At 53.4% G+C, this 18,799-nt stretch overlaps 10 non-coding genes across 10 annotated transcripts; all 10 read right to left on the bottom strand.

Moving 5' to 3' along the window:
• Window positions 1–656: 656 nt before the first annotated feature.
• Window positions 657–775, bottom strand: LOC141146216 (5S ribosomal RNA). The gene has a single exon (XR_012244770.1). It is a non-coding gene; the product is annotated as a 5S ribosomal RNA (ribosomal RNA).
• A 1,849-nt stretch (window positions 776–2,624) lies between these two features.
• On the bottom strand, window positions 2,625–2,743 carry LOC141146288 (5S ribosomal RNA). Its single transcript, XR_012244840.1, has one exon. It is a non-coding gene; the product is annotated as a 5S ribosomal RNA (ribosomal RNA).
• Window positions 2,744–4,592: 1,849 nt separating this feature from the next.
• LOC141146261 (5S ribosomal RNA) lies at window positions 4,593–4,711 on the bottom strand. The gene has a single exon (XR_012244812.1). It is a non-coding gene; the product is annotated as a 5S ribosomal RNA (ribosomal RNA).
• A 1,856-nt stretch (window positions 4,712–6,567) lies between these two features.
• LOC141146215 (5S ribosomal RNA) lies at window positions 6,568–6,686 on the bottom strand. The gene has a single exon (XR_012244769.1). It is a non-coding gene; the product is annotated as a 5S ribosomal RNA (ribosomal RNA).
• A 1,856-nt stretch (window positions 6,687–8,542) lies between these two features.
• Window positions 8,543–8,661, bottom strand: LOC141146213 (5S ribosomal RNA). The gene has a single exon (XR_012244767.1). It is a non-coding gene; the product is annotated as a 5S ribosomal RNA (ribosomal RNA).
• A 1,850-nt stretch (window positions 8,662–10,511) lies between these two features.
• On the bottom strand, window positions 10,512–10,630 carry LOC141146212 (5S ribosomal RNA). The gene has a single exon (XR_012244766.1). It is a non-coding gene; the product is annotated as a 5S ribosomal RNA (ribosomal RNA).
• Window positions 10,631–12,515: 1,885 nt separating this feature from the next.
• LOC141146211 (5S ribosomal RNA) lies at window positions 12,516–12,634 on the bottom strand. The gene has a single exon (XR_012244765.1). It is a non-coding gene; the product is annotated as a 5S ribosomal RNA (ribosomal RNA).
• Window positions 12,635–14,482: 1,848 nt separating this feature from the next.
• Window positions 14,483–14,601, bottom strand: LOC141146210 (5S ribosomal RNA). The gene has a single exon (XR_012244764.1). It is a non-coding gene; the product is annotated as a 5S ribosomal RNA (ribosomal RNA).
• Window positions 14,602–16,450: 1,849 nt separating this feature from the next.
• LOC141146287 (5S ribosomal RNA) lies at window positions 16,451–16,569 on the bottom strand. Its single transcript, XR_012244839.1, has one exon. It is a non-coding gene; the product is annotated as a 5S ribosomal RNA (ribosomal RNA).
• Window positions 16,570–18,418: 1,849 nt separating this feature from the next.
• LOC141146249 (5S ribosomal RNA) lies at window positions 18,419–18,537 on the bottom strand. Its single transcript, XR_012244801.1, has one exon. It is a non-coding gene; the product is annotated as a 5S ribosomal RNA (ribosomal RNA).
• Between the last annotated feature and the right edge of the window lie 262 nt (window positions 18,538–18,799).

Genomic DNA, 18,799 nt, shown 5'->3' with positions numbered 1-18,799 from the left:
CCCGAAACCCAGCCTTCCCCTAAATTTTTTATGACCGGCGGGTAGGCTGGATCCAAAAAAACCCCGGCAGCGCACGCATTAACTCTTTCCCTCCCAGCCTGGGGCAGCCGCTAACTAAAACCACGCTCCTGTAGGCAACCTGCTGCCTACACCCTAGCCGCTTCAGGGCGCAGGTTTCACGACCCGTCGGCTCTGTGGCTTCTCGCTGGCTTCGGCAGTCCGCGTGCGAGCTTCCCCCAGCCTGGGGAGCGCGGCAGAATGTGTTGGCGCAAGGGCGACTAAAGAGGAGGAGTGATAGCACCAAAACGGCTGAGGAGAGCGCTGGAAAAGGGCTGGGCCGTGGAGCCTAAGCGGGATGTAGGATGGGGGCTAGCTAGGTGGGGGTTGCGTCCGGCCGTTGCTTTGCTGTCTACAGGGACTGGATGCGTGGCAAGCTCCTGAGGTAGGGAGGGAGGGAGGGAGAGAGAGAAAGAAGAAAGAAAGTGTATTTTTGAAAGAAGGGGTGAGGAAAGGGAGGAGGGCGAAGAAAAAGTGGGGGCTGGACTGGTGATTTTGTAGGAGCTAGGTGTGCAGGAGGGCTTGCAGAGCGGGTTTTGTTAAAAGAGAATGTAAAAAGAAGCATAGAGGAGAGTGACCCCTGCTGGAAGAAAAGCAAAAGCCTACAGCACCTGGTATTCCCAGGCGGTCTCCCATCCAAGTACTAACCAGGCCCGACCCTGCTTAGCTTCCGAGATCAGACGAGAGCGGGCGCATTCAGGGTGGTGTGGCCGTAGGCAAAGCTCATGGTCTCTTTCAAGCCTCTTGTACTTGTCACCGGCAGCCTGGCTCCGCCTTTCCTTGACTTTGCTACAATCAGCAGTGCCTTTTGACAAGCAACGCAGCACACCCCACCTTGTCGTCTCTCCTCTCTCTCGCTCGCTCGCTCGCTCTCTTCAACCCCCCTGCCTCTTGCTGCCTCTTTAACCTCTTCCTGCCTGCACCTTCTCACACACATACTCAGCCTGGCTTCAAAGGCTCCTTTCTGGCTTCCCCTGGCCTGACTTTTAACCTTTTCCCTGACAAGGCTTTGCACCAAAGGAAGAGGAGCAGCAGGGCGCATGTAGCGCGGGGCCTCATGCCTGCACTTGTTAACGCCTTCGCTTTCATACCAGGTGGCCAGCCCATGGATCTCCGGAACCTGGCTTCCGTTCCGCTAGCTACTGGAAACCGACCGCTGCGGAGGGAGCCAGTACATCCACCCCCCCCTGGCTACCAGAGGACCTCTGACCTAGGGTTGCCACCTCATCCCTTTAAACCCGAACACTTATTTATTACGCAGCTTCTGAGGCTGATTAAGGTAGTAATTAAACTCACTTGTTGCCCTTATCTGCCTTAAATTAGCCTTCAGAACCTGTGTAATTCCTATGTGTTCGGGTTTAAAGGGATGGGGTTGCAACTCTACCCTCACCTATAGCAGGCGCCATGCCTCACCACTGGCTGCAGTCAAGCAACTGCTTGACTTGCCCAGTAGGTAGACCTTTTCTTGTAGCGTCGCTTCATACCTCACATGTGCCATACTCACCCAAGTTCTTTTCAATAGGCCTGGAGACCAACATGCATGATGGAGTCCCTTTCAATGACTTCAGAGGAGGCTTAGAACACTTGACGCAACTTTACTGAGAAGTCTTGGGCATTACAGTTCAACATGAACAATGGTCATATCCTGACCCAAACTGCCACTGACTGGCTGCCCAGGACTACCTCTACAAGGTAGTAGTTCATGTTGGTCTTTGAGTTGCCATCTCATCCCTTTATATCCGAACACATATTAATTACAGAAATTCTGTGGCTGATTAAGGTGGTAATTAAACTCACTCGTTGCCTTATCTGCATTCAATTAGCCTCAGAACCTGTGTAATTCATATGTGTTTGGGTTTAAAGGGATGAGGTGGCAACCCTAGTAGGCCTCCTGCAAGCGCTGCCTGATCCCCCGAAACCCAGCCTTCCCCTAAATTTTTTATGACCGGCGGGTAGGCTGGATTCAAAAAAACCCCGGCAGCGCACGCATTAACTCTTTCCCTCCCAGCCTGGGGCAGCCGCTAACTAAAACCACGCTCCTGTAGGCAACCTGCTGCCTACACCCTAGCCGCTTCAGGGCGCAGGTTTCACGACCCGTCGGCTCTGTGGCTTCTCGCTGGCTTCGGCAGTCCGCGTGCGAGCTTCCCCCAGCCTGGGGAGCGCGGCAGAATGTGTTGGCGCAAGGGCGACTAAAGAGGAGGAGTGATAGCACCAAAACGGCTGAGGAGAGCGCTGGAAAAGGGCTGGGCCGTGGAGCCTAAGCGGGATGTAGGATGGGGGCTAGCTAGGTGGGGGTTGCGTCCGGCCGTTGCTTTGCTGTCTACAGGGACTGGATGCGTGGCAAGCTCCTGAGGTAGGGAGGGAGGGAGGGAGAGAGAGAAAGAAGAAAGAAAGTGTATTTTTGAAAGAAGGGGTGAGGAAAGGGAGGAGGGCGAAGAAAAAGTGGGGGCTGGACTGGTGATTTTGTAGGAGCTAGGTGTGCAGGAGGGCTTGCAGAGCGGGTTTTGTTAAAAGAGAATGTAAAAAGAAGCATAGAGGAGAGTGACCCCTGCTGGAAGAAAAGCAAAAGCCTACAGCACCTGGTATTCCCAGGCGGTCTCCCATCCAAGTACTAACCAGGCCCGACCCTGCTTAGCTTCCGAGATCAGACGAGAGCGGGCGCATTCAGGGTGGTGTGGCCATAGGCAAAGCTCATGGTCTCTTTCAAGCCTCTTGTACTTGTCACCGGCAGCCTGGCTCCGCCTTTCCTTGACTTTGCTACAATCAGCAGTGCCTTTTGACAAGCAACGCAGCACACCCCACCTTGTCGTCTCTCCTCTCTCTCGCTCGCTCGCTCGCTCTCTTCAACCCCCCTGCCTCTTGCTGCCTCTTTAACCTCTTCCTGCCTGCACCTTCTCACACACATACTCAGCCTGGCTTCAAAGGCTCCTTTCTGGCTTCCCCTGGCCTGACTTTTAACCTTTTCCCTGACAAGGCTTTGCACCAAAGGAAGAGGAGCAGCAGGGCGCATGTAGCGCGGGGCCTCATGCCTGCACTTGTTAACGCCTTCGCTTTCATACCAGGTGGCCAGCCCATGGATCTCCGGAACCTGGCTTCCGTTCCGCTAGCTACTGGAAACCGACCGCTGCGGAGGGAGCCAGTACATCCACCCCCCCCTGGCTACCAGAGGACCTCTGACCTAGGGTTGCCACCTCATCCCTTTAAACCCGAACACTTATTTATTACGCAGCTTCTGAGGCTGATTAAGGTAGTAATTAAACTCACTTGTTGCCCTTATCTGCCTTAAATTAGCCTTCAGAACCTGTGTAATTCCTATGTGTTCGGGTTTAAAGGGATGGGGTTGCAACTCTACCCTCACCTATAGCAGGCGCCATGCCTCACCACTGGCTGCAGTCAAGCAACTGCTTGACTTGCCCAGTAGGTAGACCTTTTCTTGTAGCGTCGCTTCATACCTCACATGTGCCATACTCACCCAAGTTCTTTTCAATAGGCCTGGAGACCAACATGCATGATGGAGTCCCTTTCAATGACTTCAGAGGAGGCTTAGAACACTTGACGCAACTTTACTGAGAAGTCTTGGGCATTACAGTTCAACATGAACAATGGTCATATCCTGACCCAAACTGCCACTGACTGGCTGCCCAGGACTACCTCTACAAGGTAGTAGTTCATGTTGGTCTTTGAGTTGCCATCTCATCCCTTTATATCCGAACACATATTAATTACAGAAATTCTGTGGCTGATTAAGGTGGTAATTAAACTCACTCGTTGCCTTATCTGCATTCAATTAGCCTCAGAACCTGTGTAATTCATATGTGTTTGGGTTTAAAGGGATGAGGTGGCAACCCTAGTAGGCCTCCTGCAAGCGCTGCCTGATCCCCCGAAACCCAGCCTTCCCCTAAATTTTTTATGACCGGCGGGTAGGCTGGATTCAAAAAAACCCCGGCAGCGCACGCATTAACTCTTTCCCTCCCAGCCTGGGGCAGCCGCTAACTAAAACCACGCTCCTGTAGGCAACCTGCTGCCTACACCCTAGCCGCTTCAGGGCGCAGGTTTCACGACCCGTCGGCTCTGTGGCTTCTCGCTGGCTTCGGCAGTCCGCGTGCGAGCTTCCCCCAGCCTGGGGAGCGCGGCAGAATGTGTTGGCGCAAGGGCGACTAAAGAGGAGGAGTGATAGCACCAAAACGGCTGAGGAGAGCGCTGGAAAAGGGCTGGGCCGTGGAGCCTAAGCGGGATGTAGGATGGGGGCTAGCTAGGTGGGGGTTGCGTCCGGCCGTTGCTTTGCTGTCTACAGGGACTGGATGCGTGGCAAGCTCCTGAGGTAGGGAGGGAGGGAGGGAGAGAGAGAAAGAAGAAAGAAAGTGTATTTTTGAAAGAAGGGGTGAGGAAAGGGAGGAGGGCGAAGAAAAAGTGGGGGCTGGACTGGTGATTTTGTAGGAGCTAGGTGTGCAGGAGGGCTTGCAGAGCGGGTTTTGTTAAAAGAGAATGTAAAAAGAGGCATAGAGGAGAGTGACCCCTGCTGGAAGAAAAGCAAAAGCCTACAGCACCTGGTATTCCCAGGCGGTCTCCCATCCAAGTACTAACCAGGCCCAACCCTGCTTAGCTTCCGAGATCAGACGAGAGCGGGCGCATTCAGGGTGGTGTGGCCGTAGGCAAAGCTCATGGTCTCTTTCAAGCCTCTTGTACTTGTCACCGGCAGCCTGGCTCCGCCTTTCCTTGACTTTGCTACAATCAGCAGTGCCTTTTGACAAGCAACGCAGCACACCCCACCTTGTCGTCTCTCCTCTCTCTCGCTCGCTCGCTCTCTTCAACCCCCCTGCCTCTTGCTGCCTCTTTAACCTCTTCCTGCCTGCACCTTCTCACACACATACTCAGCCTGGCTTCAAAGGCTCCTTTCTGGCTTCCCCTGGCCTGACTTTTAACCTTTTCCCTGACAAGGCTTTGCACCAAAGGAAGAGGAGCAGCAGGGCGCATGTAGCGCGGGGCCTCATGCCTGCACTTGTTAACGCCTTCGCTTTCATACCAGGTGGCCAGCCCATGGATCTCCGGAACCTGGCTTCCGTTCCGCTAGCTACTGGAAACCGACCGCTGCGGAGGGAGCCAGTACATCCACCCCCCCCGGCTACCAGAGGACCTCTGACCTAGGGTTGCCACCTCATCCCTTTAAACCCGAACACTTATTTATTACGCAGCTTCTGAGGCTGATTAAGGTAGTAATTAAACTCACTTGTTGCCCTTATCTGCCTTAAATTAGCCTTCAGAACCTGTGTAATTTCTATGTGTTCGGGTTTAAAGGGATGGGGTTGCAACTCTACCCTCACCTATAGCAGGCGCCATGCCTCACCACTGGCTGCAGTCAAGCAACTGCTTGACTTGCCCAGTAGGTAGACCTTTTCTTGTAGCGTCGCTTCATACCTCACATGTGCCATACTCACCCAAGTTCTTTTCAATAGGCCTGGAGACCAACATGCATGATGGAGTCCCTTTCAATGACTTCAGAGGAGGCTTAGAACACTTGACGCAACTTTACTGAGAAGTCTTGGGCATTACAGTTCAACATGAACAATGGTCATATCCTGACCCAAACTGCCACTGACTGGCTGCCCAGGACTACCTCTACAAGGTAGTAGTTCATGTTGGTCTTTGAGTTGCCATCTCATCCCTTTATATCCGAACACATATTAATTACAGAAATTCTGTGGCTGATTAAGGTGGTAATTAAACTCACTCGTTGCCTTATCTGCATTCAATTAGCCTCAGAACCTGTGTAATTCATATGTGTTTGGGTTTAAAGGGATGAGGTGGCAACCCTAGTAGGCCTCCTGCAAGCGCTGCCTGATCCCCCGAAACCCAGCCTTCCCCTAAATTTTTTATGACCGGCGGGTAGGCTGGATCCAAAAAAACCCTGGCAGCGCACGCATTAACTCTTTCCCTCCCAGCCTGGGGCAGCCGCTAACTAAAACCACGCTCCTGTAGGCAACCTGCTGCCTACACCCTAGCCGCTTCAGGGCGCAGGTTTCACGACCCGTCGGCTCTGTGGCTTCTCGCTGGCTTCGGCAGTCCGCGTGCGAGCTTCCCCCAGCCTGGGGAGCGCCGCAGAATGTGTTGGCGCAAGGGCGACTAAAGAGGAGGAGTGATAGCACCAAAACGGCTGAGAAGAGCGCTGGAAAAGGGCTGGGCCGTGGAGCCTAAGCGGGATGTAGGATGGGGGCTAGCTAGGTGGGGGTTGCGTCCGGCCGTTGCTTTGCTGTCTACAGGGACTGGATGCGTGGCAAGCTCCTGAGGTAGGTAGGGAGGGAGGGAGGGAGGGAGGGAGAGAGAGAAAGAAGAAAGAAAGTGTATTTTTGAAAGAAGGGGTGAGGAAAGGGAGGAGGGCGAAGAAAAAGTGGGGGCTGGACTGGTGATTTTGTAGGAGCTAGGTGTGCAGGAGGGCTTGCAGAGCGGGTTTTGTTAAAAGAGAATGTAAAAAGAGGCATAGAGGAGAGTGACCCCTGCTGGAAGAAAAGCAAAAGCCTACAGCACCTGGTATTCCCAGGCGGTCTCCCATCCAAGTACTAACCAGGCCCGACCCTGCTTAGCTTCCGAGATCAGACGAGAGCGGGCGCATTCAGGGTGGTGTGGCCGTAGGCAAAGCTCATGGTCTCTTTCAAGCCTCTTGTACTTGTCTCCGGCAGCCTGGCTCCGCCTTTCCTTGACTTTGCTACAATCAGCAGTGCCTTTTGACAAGCAACGCAGCACACCCCACCTTGTCGTCTCTCCTCTCTCTCGCTCGCTCGCTCTCTTCAACCCCCCTGCCTCTTGCTGCCTCTTTAACCTCTTCCTGCCTGCACCTTCTCACACACATACTCAGCCTGGCTTCAAAGGCTCCTTTCTGGCTTCCCCTGGCCTGACTTTTAACCTTTTCCCTGACAAGGCTTTGCACCAAAGGAAGAGGAGCAGCAGGGCGCATGTAGCGCGGGGCCTCATGCCTGCACTTGTTAACGCCTTCGCTTTCATACCAGGTGGCCAGCCCATGGATCTCCGGAACCTGGCTTCCGTTCCGCTAGCTACTGGAAACCGACCGCTGCGGAGGGAGCCAGTACATCCACCCCCCCCGGCTACCAGAGGACCTCTGACCTAGGGTTGCCACCTCATCCCTTTAAACCCGAACACTTATTTATTACGCAGCTTCTGAGGCTGATTAAGGTAGTAATTAAACTCACTTGTTGCCCTTATCTGCCTTAAATTAGCCTTCAGAACCTGTGTAATTTCTATGTGTTCGGGTTTAAAGGGATGGGGTTGCAACTCTACCCTCACCTATAGCAGGCGCCATGCCTCACCACTGGCTGCAGTCAAGCAACTGCTTGACTTGCCCAGTAGGTAGACCTTTTCTTGTAGCGTCGCTTCATACCTCACATGTGCCATACTCACCCAAGTTCTTTTCAATAGGCCTGGAGACCAACATGCATGATGGAGTCCCTTTCAATGACTTCAGAGGAGGCTTAGAACACTTGACGCAACTTTACTGAGAAGTCTTGGGCATTACAGTTCAACATGAACAATGGTCATATCCTGACCCAAACTGCCACTGACTGGCTGCCCAGGACTACCTCTACAAGGTAGTAGTTCATGTTGGTCTTTGAGTTGCCATCTCATCCCTTTATATCCGAACACATATTAATTACAGAAATTCTGTGGCTGATTAAGGTGGTAATTAAACTCACTCGTTGCCTTATCTGCATTCAATTAGCCTCAGAACCTGTGTAATTCATATGTGTTTGGGTTTAAAGGGATGAGGTGGCAACCCTAGTAGGCCTCCTGCAAGCGCTGCCTGATCCCCCGAAACCCAGCCTTCCCCTAAATTTTTTATGACCGGCGGGTAGGCTGGATCCAAAAAAACCCTGGCAGCGCACGCATTAACTCTTTCCCTCCCAGCCTGGGGCAGCCGCTAACTAAAACCACGCTCCTGTAGGCAACCTGCTGCCTACACCCTAGCCGCTTCAGGGCGCAGGTTTCACGACCCGTCGGCTCTGTGGCTTCTCGCTGGCTTCGGCAGTCCGCGTGCGAGCTTCCCCCAGCCTGGGGAGCGCCGCAGAATGTGTTGGCGCAAGGGCGACTAAAGAGGAGGAGTGATAGCACCAAAACGGCTGAGAAGAGCGCTGGAAAAGGGCTGGGCCGTGGAGCCTAAGCGGGATGTAGGATGGGGGCTAGCTAGGTGGGGGTTGCGTCCGGCCGTTGCTTTGCTGTCTACAGGGACTGGATGCGTGGCAAGCTCCTGAGGTAGGTAGGGAGGGAGGGAGGGAGGGAGGGAGAGAGAGAAAGAAGAAAGAAAGTGTATTTTTGAAAGAAGGGGTGAGGAAAGGGAGGAGGGCGAAGAAAAAGTGGGGGCTGGACTGGTGATTTTGTAGGAGCTAGGTGTGCAGGAGGGCTTGCAGAGCGGGTTTTGTTAAAAGAGAATGTAAAAAGAGGCATAGAGGAGAGTGACCCCTGCTGGAAGAAAAGCAAAAGCCTACAGCACCTGGTATTCCCAGGCGGTCTCCCATCCAAGTACTAACCAGGCCCGACCCTGCTTAGCTTCCGAGATCAGACGAGAGCGGGCGCATTCAGGGTGGTGTGGCCGTAGGCAAAGCTCATGGTCTCTTTCAAGCCTCTTGTACTTGTCACCGGCAGCCTGGCTCCGCCTTTCCTTGACTTTGCTACAATCAGCAGTGCCTTTTGACAAGCAACGCAGCACACCCCACCTTGTCGTCTCTCCTCTCTCTCGCTCGCTCGCTCTCTTCAACCCCCCTGCCTCTTGCTGCCTCTTTAACCTCTTCCTGCCTGCACCTTCTCACACACATACTCAGCCTGGCTTCAAAGGCTCCTTTCTGGCTTCCCCTGGCCTGACTTTTAACCTTTTCCCTGACAAGGCTTTGCACCAAAGGAAGAGGAGCAGCAGGGCGCATGTAGCGCGGGGCCTCATGCCTGCACTTGTTAACGCCTTCGCTTTCATACCAGGTGGCCAGCCCATGGATCTCCGGAACCTGGCTTCCATTCCGCTAGCTACTGGAAACCGACCGCTGCGGAGGGAGCCAGTACATCCACCCCCCCCCTGGCTACCAGAGGACCTCTGACCTAGGGTTGCCACCTCATCCCTTTAAACCCGAACACTTATTTATTACGCAGCTTCTGAGGCTGATTAAGGTAGTAATTAAACTCACTTGTTGCCCTTATCTGCCTTAAATTAGCCTTCAGAACCTGTGTAATTCCTATGTGTTCGGGTTTAAAGGGATGGGGTTGCAACTCTACCCTCACCTATAGCAGGCGCCATGCCTCACCACTGGCTGCAGTCAAGCAACTGCTTGACTTGCCCAGTAGGTAGACCTTTTCTTGTAGCGTCGCTTCATACCTCACATGTGCCATACTCACCCAAGTTCTTTTCAATAGGCCTGGAGACCAACATGCATGATGGAGTCCCTTTCAATGACTTCAGAGGAGGCTTAGAACACTTGACGCAACTTTACTGAGAAGTCTTGGGCATTACAGTTCAACATGAACAATGGTCATATCCTGACCCAAACTGCCACTGACTGGCTGCCCAGGACTACCTCTACAAGGTAGTAGTTCATGTTGGTCTTTGAGTTGCCATCTCATCCCTTTATATCCGAACACATATTAATTACAGAAATTCTGTGGCTGATTAAGGTGGTAATTAAACTCACTCGTTGCCTTATCTGCATTCAATTAGCCTCAGAACCTGTGTAATTCATATGTGTTTGGGTTTAAAGGGATGAGGTGGCAACCCTAGTAGGCCTCCTGCAAGCGCTGCCTGATCCCCCGAAACCCAGCCTTCCCCTAAATTTTTTATGACCGGCGGGTAGGCTGGATCCAAAAAAACCCCGGCAGCGCACGCATTAACTCTTTCCCTCCCAGCCTGGGGCAGCCGCTAACTAAAACCACGCTCCTGTAGGCAACCTGCTGCCTACACCCTAGCCGCTTCAGGGCGCAGGTTTCACGACCCGTCGGCTCTGTGGCTTCTCGCTAGCTTCGGCAGTCCGCGTGCGAGCTTCCCCCAGCCTGGGGAGCGCCGCAGAATGTGTTGGCGCAAGGGCGACTAAAGAGGAGGAGTGATAGCACCAAAACGGCTGAGAAGAGCGCTGGAAAAGGGCTGGGCCGTGGAGCCTAAGCGGGATGTAGGATGGGGGCTAGCTAGGTGGGGGTTGCGTCCGGCCGTTGCTTTGCTGTCTACAGGGACTGGATGCGTGGCAAGCTCCTGAGGTAGGTAGGGAGGGAGGGAGGGAGAGAGAGAAAGAAGAAAGAAAGTGTATTTTTGAAAGAAGGGGTGAGGAAAGGGAGGAGGGCGAAGAAAAAGTGGGGGCTGGACTGGTGATTTTGTAGGAGCTAGGTGTGCAGGAGGGCTTGCAGAGCGGGTTTTGTTAAAAGAGAATGTAAAAAGAGGCATAGAGGAGAGTGACCCCTGCTGGAAGAAAAGCAAAAGCCTACAGCACCTGGTATTCCCAGGCGGTCTCCCATCCAAGTACTAACCAGGCCCGACCCTGCTTAGCTTCCGAGATCAGACGAGAGCGGGCGCATTCAGGGTGGTGTGGCCGTAGGCAAAGCTCATGGTCTCTTTCAAGCCTCTTGTACTTGTCACCGGCAGCCTGGCTCCGCCTTTCCTTGACTTTGCTACAATCAGCAGTGCCTTTTGACAAGCAACGCAGCACACCCCACCTTGTCGTCTCTCCTCTCTCTCGCTCGCTCGCTCGCTCTCTTCAACCCCCCTGCCTCTTGCTGCCTCTTTAACCTCTTCCTGCCTGCACCTTCTCACACACATACTCAGCCTGGCTTCAAAGGCTCCTTTCTGGCTTCCCCTGGCCTGACTTTTAACCTTTTCCCTGACAAGGCTTTGCACCAAAGGAAGAGGAGCAGCAGGGCGCATGTAGCGCGGGGCCTCATGCCTGCACTTGTTAACGCCTTCGCTTTCATACCAGGTGGCCAGCCCATGGATCTCTGGAACCTGGCTTCCGTTCCGCTAGCTACTGGAAACCGACCGCTGCGGAGGGAGCCAGTACATCCACCCCCCCCTGGCTACCAGAGGACCTCTGACCTAGGGTTGCCACCTCATCCCTTTAAACCCGAACACTTATTTATTACGCAGCTTCTGAGGCTGATTAAGGTAGTAATTAAACTCACTTGTTGCCCTTATCTGCCTTAAATTAGCCTTCAGAACCTGTGTAATTCCTATGTGTTCGGGTTTAAAGGGATGGGGTTGCAACTCTACCCTCACCTATAGCAGGCGCCATGCCTCACCACTGGCTGCAGTCAAGCAACTGCTTGACTTGCCCAGTAGGTAGACCTTTTCTTGTAGCGTCGCTTCATACCTCACATGTGCCATACTCACCCAAGTTCTTTTCAATAGGCCTGGAGACCAACATGCATGATGGAGTCCCTTTCAATGACTTCAGAGGAGGCTTAGAACACTTGACGCAACTTTACTGAGAAGTCTTGGGCATTACAGTTCAACATGAACAATGGTCATATCCTGACCCAAACTGCCACTGACTGGCTGCCCAGGACTACCTCTACAAGGTAGTAGTTCATGTTGGTCTTTGAGTTGCCATCTCATCCCTTTATATCCGAACACATATTAATTACAGAAATTCTGTGGCTGATTAAGGTGGTAATTAAACTCACTCGTTGCCTTATCTGCATTCAATTAGCCTCAGAACCTGTGTAATTCATATGTGTTTGGGTTTAAAGGGATGAGGTGGCAACCCTAGTAGGCCTCCTGCAAGCGCTGCCTGATCCCCCGAAACCCAGCCTTCCCCTAAATTTTTTATGACCGGCGGGTAGGCTGGATCCAAAAAAACCCCGGCAGCGCATGCATTAACTCTTTACCTCCCAGCCTGGGGCAGCCGCTAACTAAAACCACGCTCCTGTAGGCAACCTGCTGCCTACACCCTAGCCGCTTCAGGGCGCAGGTTTCACGACCCGTCGGCTCTGTGGCTTCTCGCTGGCTTCGGCAGTCCGCGTGCGAGCTTCCCCCAGCCTGGGGAGCGCCGCAGAATGTGTTGGCGCAAGGGCGACTAAAGAGGAGGAGTGATAGCACCAAAACGGCTGAGGAGAGCGCTGGAAAAGGGCTGGGCCGTGGAGCCTAAGCGGGATGTAGGATGGGGGCTAGCTAGGTGGGGGTTGCGTCCGGCCGTTGCTTTGCTGTCTACAGGGACTGGATGCGTGGCAAGCTCCTGAGGTAGGGAGGAAGGGAGGGAGGGAGGAAGGGAGGGAGGGAGGGAGGGAGGGAGGGAGAGAGAGAAAGAAGAAAGAAAGTGTATTTTTGAAAGAAGGGGTGAGGAAAGGGAGGAGGGCGAAGAAAAAGTGGGGGCTGGACTGGTGATTTTGTAGGAGTTAGGTGTGCAGGAGGGCTTGCAGAGCGGGTTTTGTTAAAAGAGAATGTAAAAAGAGGCATAGAGGAGAGTGACCCCTGCTGGAAGAAAAGCAAAAGCCTACAGCACCTGGTATTCCCAGGCGGTCTCCCATCCAAGTACTAACCAGGCCCGACCCTGCTTAGCTTCCGAGATCAGACGAGAGCGGGCGCATTCAGGGTGGTGTGGCCGTAGGCAAAGCTCATGGTCTCTTTCAAGCCTCTTGTACTTGTCACCGGCAGCCTGGCTCCGCCTTTCCTTGACTTTGCTACAATCAGCAGTGCCTTTTGACAAGCAACGCAGCACACCCCACCTTGTCGTCTCTCCTCTCTCTCGCTCGCTCGCTCGCTCTCTTCAACCCCCCTGCCTCTTGCTGCCTCTTTAACCTCTTCCTGCCTGCACCTTCTCACACACATACTCAGCCTGGCTTCAAAGGCTCCTTTCTGGCTTCCCCTGGCCTGACTTTTAACCTTTTCCCTGACAAGGCTTTGCACCAAAGGAAGAGGAGCAGCAGGGCGCATGTAGCGCGGGGCCTCATGCCTGCACTTGTTAACGCCTTCGCTTTCATACCAGGTGGCCAGCCCATGGATCTCCGGAACCTGGCTTCCGTTCCGCTAGCTACTGGAAACCGACCGCTGCGGAGGGAGCCAGTACATCCACCCCCCCTGGCTACCAGAGGACCTCTGACCTAGGGTTGCCACCTCATCCCTTTAAACCCGAACACTTATTTATTACGCAGCTTCTGAGGCTGATTAAGGTAGTAATTAAACTCACTTGTTGCCCTTATCTGCCTTAAATTAGCCTTCAGAACCTGTGTAATTCCTATGTGTTCGGGTTTAAAGGGATGGGGTTGCAACTCTACCCTCACCTATAGCAGGCGCCATGCCTCACCACTGGCTGCAGTCAAGCAACTGCTTGACTTGCCCAGTAGGTAGACCTTTTCTTGTAGCGTCGCTTCATACCTCACATGTGCCATACTCACCCAAGTTCTTTTCAATAGGCCTGGAGACCAACATGCATGATGGAGTCCCTTTCAATGACTTCAGAGGAGGCTTAGAACACTTGACGCAACTTTACTGAGAAGTCTTGGGCATTACAGTTCAACATGAACAATGGTCATATCCTGACCCAAACTGCCACTGACTGGCTGCCCAGGACTACCTCTACAAGGTAGTAGTTCATGTTGGTCTTTGAGTTGCCATCTCATCCCTTTATATCCGAACACATATTAATTACAGAAATTCTGTGGCTGATTAAGGTGGTAATTAAACTCACTCGTTGCCTTATCTGCATTCAATTAGCCTCAGAACCTGTGTAATTCATATGTGTTTGGGTTTAAAGGGATGAGGTGGCAACCCTAGTAGGCCTCCTGCAAGCGCTGCCTGATCCCCCGAAACCCAGCCTTCCCCTAAATTTTTTATGACCGGCGGGTAGGCTGGATCCAAAAAAACCCCGGCAGCGCACGCATTAACTCTTTACCTCCCAGCCTGGGGCAGCCGCTAACTAAAACCACGCTCCTGTAGGCAACCTGCTGCCTACACCCTAGCCGCTTCAGGGCGCAGGTTTCACGACCCGTTGGCTCTGTGGCTTCTCGCTGGCTTCGGCAGTCCGCGTGCGAGCTTCCCCCAGCCTGGGGAGCGCCGCAGAATGTGTTGGCGCAAGGGCGACTAAAGAGGAGGAGTGATAGCACCAAAACGGCTGAGGAGAGCGCTGGAAAAGGGCTGGGCCGTGGAGCCTAAGCGGGATGTAGGATGGGGGCTAGCTAGGTGGGGGTTGCGTCCGGCCGTTGCTTTGCTGTCTACAGGGACTGGATGCGTGGCAAGCTCCTGAGGTAGGGAGGGAGGGAGGGAGGGAGAGAAAGAAGAAAGAAAGTGTATTTTTGAAAGAAGGGGTGAGGAAAGGGAGGAGGGCGAAGAAAAAGTGGGGGCTGGACTGGTGATTTTGTAGGAGCTAGGTGTGCAGGAGGGCTTGCAGAGCGGGTTTTGTTAAAAGAGAATGTAAAAAGAGGCATAGAGGAGAGTGACCCCTGCTGGAAGAAAAGCAAAAGCCTACAGCACCTGGTATTCCCAGGCGGTCTCCCATCCAAGTACTAACCAGGCCCGACCCTGCTTAGCTTCCGAGATCAGACGAGAGCGGGCGCATTCAGGGTGGTGTGGCCGTAGGCAAAGCTCATGGTCTCTTTCAAGCCTCTTGTACTTGTCACCGGCAGCCTGGCTCCGCCTTTCCTTGACTTTGCTACAATCAGCAGTGCCTTTTGACAAGCAACGCAGCACACCCCACCTTGTCGTCTCTCCTCTCTCTCGCTCGCTCGCTCGCTCTCTTCAACCCCCCTGCCTCTTGCTGCCTCTTTAACCTCTTCCTGCCTGCACCTTCTCACACACATACTCAGCCTGGCTTCAAAGGCTCCTTTCTGGCTTCCCCTGGCCTGACTTTTAACCTTTTCCCTGACAAGGCTTTGCACCAAAGGAAGAGGAGCAGCAGGGCGCATGTAGCGCGGGGCCTCATGCCTGCACTTGTTAACGCCTTCGCTTTCATACCAGGTGGCCAGCCCATGGATCTCCGGAACCTGGCTTCCGTTCCGCTAGCTACTGGAAACCGACCGCTGCGGAGGGAGCCAGTACATCCACCCCCCCCTGGCTACCAGAGGACCTCTGACCTAGGGTTGCCACCTCATCCCTTTAAACCCGAACACTTATTTATTACGCAGCTTCTGAGGCTGATTAAGGTAGTAATTAAACTCACTTGTTGCCCTTATCTGCCTTAAATTAGCCTTCAGAACCTGTGTAATTCCTATGTGTTCGGGTTTAAAGGGATGGGGTTGCAACTCTACCCTCACCTATAGCAGGCGCCATGCCTCACCACTGGCTGCAGTCAAGCAACTGCTTGACTTGCCCAGTAGGTAGACCTTTTCTTGTAGCGTCGCTTCATACCTCACATGTGCCATACTCACCCAAGTTCTTTTCAATAGGCCTGGAGACCAACATGCATGATGGAGTCCCTTTCAATGACTTCAGAGGAGGCTTAGAACACTTGACGCAACTTTACTGAGAAGTCTTGGGCATTACAGTTCAACATGAACAATGGTCATATCCTGACCCAAACTGCCACTGACTGGCTGCCCAGGACTACCTCTACAAGGTAGTAGTTCATGTTGGTCTTTGAGTTGCCATCTCATCCCTTTATATCCGAACACATATTAATTACAGAAATTCTGTGGCTGATTAAGGTGGTAATTAAACTCACTCGTTGCCTTATCTGCATTCAATTAGCCTCAGAACCTGTGTAATTCATATGTGTTTGGGTTTAAAGGGATGAGGTGGCAACCCTAGTAGGCCTCCTGCAAGCGCTGCCTGATCCCCCGAAACCCAGCCTTCCCCTAAATTTTTTATGACCGGCGGGTAGGCTGGATTCAAAAAAACCCCGGCAGCGCACGCATTAACTCTTTCCCTCCCAGCCTGGGGCAGCCGCTAACTAAAACCACGCTCCTGTAGGCAACCTGCTGCCTACACCCTAGCCGCTTCAGGGCGCAGGTTTCACGACCCGTCGGCTCTGTGGCTTCTCGCTGGCTTCGGCAGTCCGCGTGCGAGCTTCCCCCAGCCTGGGGAGCGCGGCAGAATGTGTTGGCGCAAGGGCGACTAAAGAGGAGGAGTGATAGCACCAAAACGGCTGAGGAGAGCGCTGGAAAAGGGCTGGGCCGTGGAGCCTAAGCGGGATGTAGGATGGGGGCTAGCTAGGTGGGGGTTGCGTCCGGCCGTTGCTTTGCTGTCTACAGGGACTGGATGCGTGGCAAGCTCCTGAGGTAGGGAGGGAGGGAGGGAGAGAGAGAAAGAAGAAAGAAAGTGTATTTTTGAAAGAAGGGGTGAGGAAAGGGAGGAGGGCGAAGAAAAAGTGGGGGCTGGACTGGTGATTTTGTAGGAGCTAGGTGTGCAGGAGGGCTTGCAGAGCGGGTTTTGTTAAAAGAGAATGTAAAAAGAAGCATAGAGGAGAGTGACCCCTGCTGGAAGAAAAGCAAAAGCCTACAGCACCTGGTATTCCCAGGCGGTCTCCCATCCAAGTACTAACCAGGCCCGACCCTGCTTAGCTTCCGAGATCAGACGAGAGCGGGCGCATTCAGGGTGGTGTGGCCATAGGCAAAGCTCATGGTCTCTTTCAAGCCTCTTGTACTTGTCACCGGCAGCCTGGCTCCGCCTTTCCTTGACTTTGCTACAATCAGCAGTGCCTTTTGACAAGCAACGCAGCACACCCCACCTTGTCGTCTCTCCTCTCTCTCGCTCGCTCGCTCGCTCTCTTCAACCCCCCTGCCTCTTGCTGCCTCTTTAACCTCTTCCTGCCTGCACCTTCTCACACACATACTCAGCCTGGCTTCAAAGGCTCCTTTCTGGCTTCCCCTGGCCTGACTTTTAACCTTTTCCCTGACAAGGCTTTGCACCAAAGGAAGAGGAGCAGCAGGGCGCATGTAGCGCGGGGCCTCATGCCTGCACTTGTTAACGCCTTCGCTTTCATACCAGGTGGCCAGCCCATGGATCTCCGGAACCTGGCTTCCGTTCCGCTAGCTACTGGAAACCGACCGCTGCGGAGGGAGCCAGTACATCCACCCCCCCCTGGCTACCAGAGGACCTCTGACCTAGGGTTGCCACCTCATCCCTTTAAACCCGAACACTTATTTATTACGCAGCTTCTGAGGCTGATTAAGGTAGTAATTAAACTCACTTGTTGCCCTTATCTGCCTTAAATTAGCCTTCAGAACCTGTGTAATTCCTATGTGTTCGGGTTTAAAGGGATGGGGTTGCAACTCTACCCTCACCTATAGCAGGCGCCATGCCTCACCACTGGCTGCAGTCAAGCAACTGCTTGACTTGCCCAGTAGGTAGACCTTTTCTTGTAGCGTCGCTTCATACCTCACATGTGCCATACTCACCCAAGTTCTTTTCAATAGGCCTGGAGACCAACATGCATGATGGAGTCCCTTTCAATGACTTCAGAGGAGGCTTAGAACACTTGACGCAACTTTACTGAGAAGTCTTGGGCATTACAGTTCAACATGAACAATGGTCATATCCTGACCCAAACTGCCACTGACTGGCTGCCCAGGACTACCTCTACAAGGTAGTAGTTCATGTTGGTCTTTGAGTTGCCATCTCATCCCTTTATATCCGAACACATATTAATTACAGAAATTCTGTGGCTGATTAAGGTGGTAATTAAACTCACTCGTTGCCTTATCTGCATTCAATTAGCCTCAGAACCTGTGTAATTCATATGTGTTTGGGTTTAAAGGGATGAGGTGGCAACCCTAGTAGGCCTCCTGCAAGCGCTGCCTGATCCCCCGAAACCCAGCCTTCCCCTAAATTTTTTATGACCGGCGGGTAGGCTGGATTCAAAAAAACCCCGGCAGCGCACGCATTAACTCTTTCCCTCCCAGCCTGGGGCAGCCGCTAACTAAAACCACGCTCCTGTAGGCAACCTGCTGCCTACACCCTAGCCGCTTCAGGGCGCAGGTTTCACGACCCGTCGGCTCTGTGGCTTCTCGCTGGCTTCGGCAGTCCGCGTGCGAGCTTCCCCCAGCCTGGGGAGCGCGGCAGAATGTGTTGGCGCAAGGGCGACTAAAGAGGAGGAGTGATAGCACCAAAACGGCTGAGGAGAGCGCTGGAAAAGGGCTGGGCCGTGGAGCCTAAGCGGGATGTAGGATGGGGGCTAGCTAGGTGGGGGTTGCGTCCGGCCGTTGCTTTGCTGTCTACAGGGACTGGATGCGTGGCAAGCTCCTGAGGTAGGGAGGGAGGGAGGGAGAGAGAGAAAGAAGAAAGAAAGTGTATTTTTGAAAGAAGGGGTGAGGAAAGGGAGGAGGGCGAAGAAAAAGTGGGGGCTGGACTGGTGATTTTGTAGGAGCTAGGTGTGCAGGAGGGCTTGCAGAGCGGGTTTTGTTAAAAGAGAATGTAAAAAGAGGCATAGAGGAGAGTGACCCCTGCTGGAAGAAAAGCAAAAGCCTACAGCACCTGGTATTCCCAGGCGGTCTCCCATCCAAGTACTAACCAGGCCCAACCCTGCTTAGCTTCCGAGATCAGACGAGAGCGGGCGCATTCAGGGTGGTGTGGCCGTAGGCAAAGCTCATGGTCTCTTTCAAGCCTCTTGTACTTGTCACCGGCAGCCTGGCTCCGCCTTTCCTTGACTTTGCTACAATCAGCAGTGCCTTTTGACAAGCAACGCAGCACACCCCACCTTGTCGTCTCTCCTCTCTCTCGCTCGCTCGCTCTCTTCAACCCCCCTGCCTCTTGCTGCCTCTTTAACCTCTTCCTGCCTGCACCTTCTCACACACATACTCAGCCTGGCTTCAAAGGCTCCTTTCTGGCTTCCCCTGGCCTGAC

This window comes from Aquarana catesbeiana, linkage group LG05 (assembly GCF_042186555.1).
Source record: "Aquarana catesbeiana isolate 2022-GZ linkage group LG05, ASM4218655v1, whole genome shotgun sequence".
In the NCBI taxonomy this organism is placed as follows: Eukaryota; Metazoa; Chordata; class Amphibia; order Anura; family Ranidae; genus Aquarana; species Aquarana catesbeiana.
Note: the sequence above shows the minus strand (reverse complement) of the source record. Positions and strands in the feature narration are given on the sequence as shown.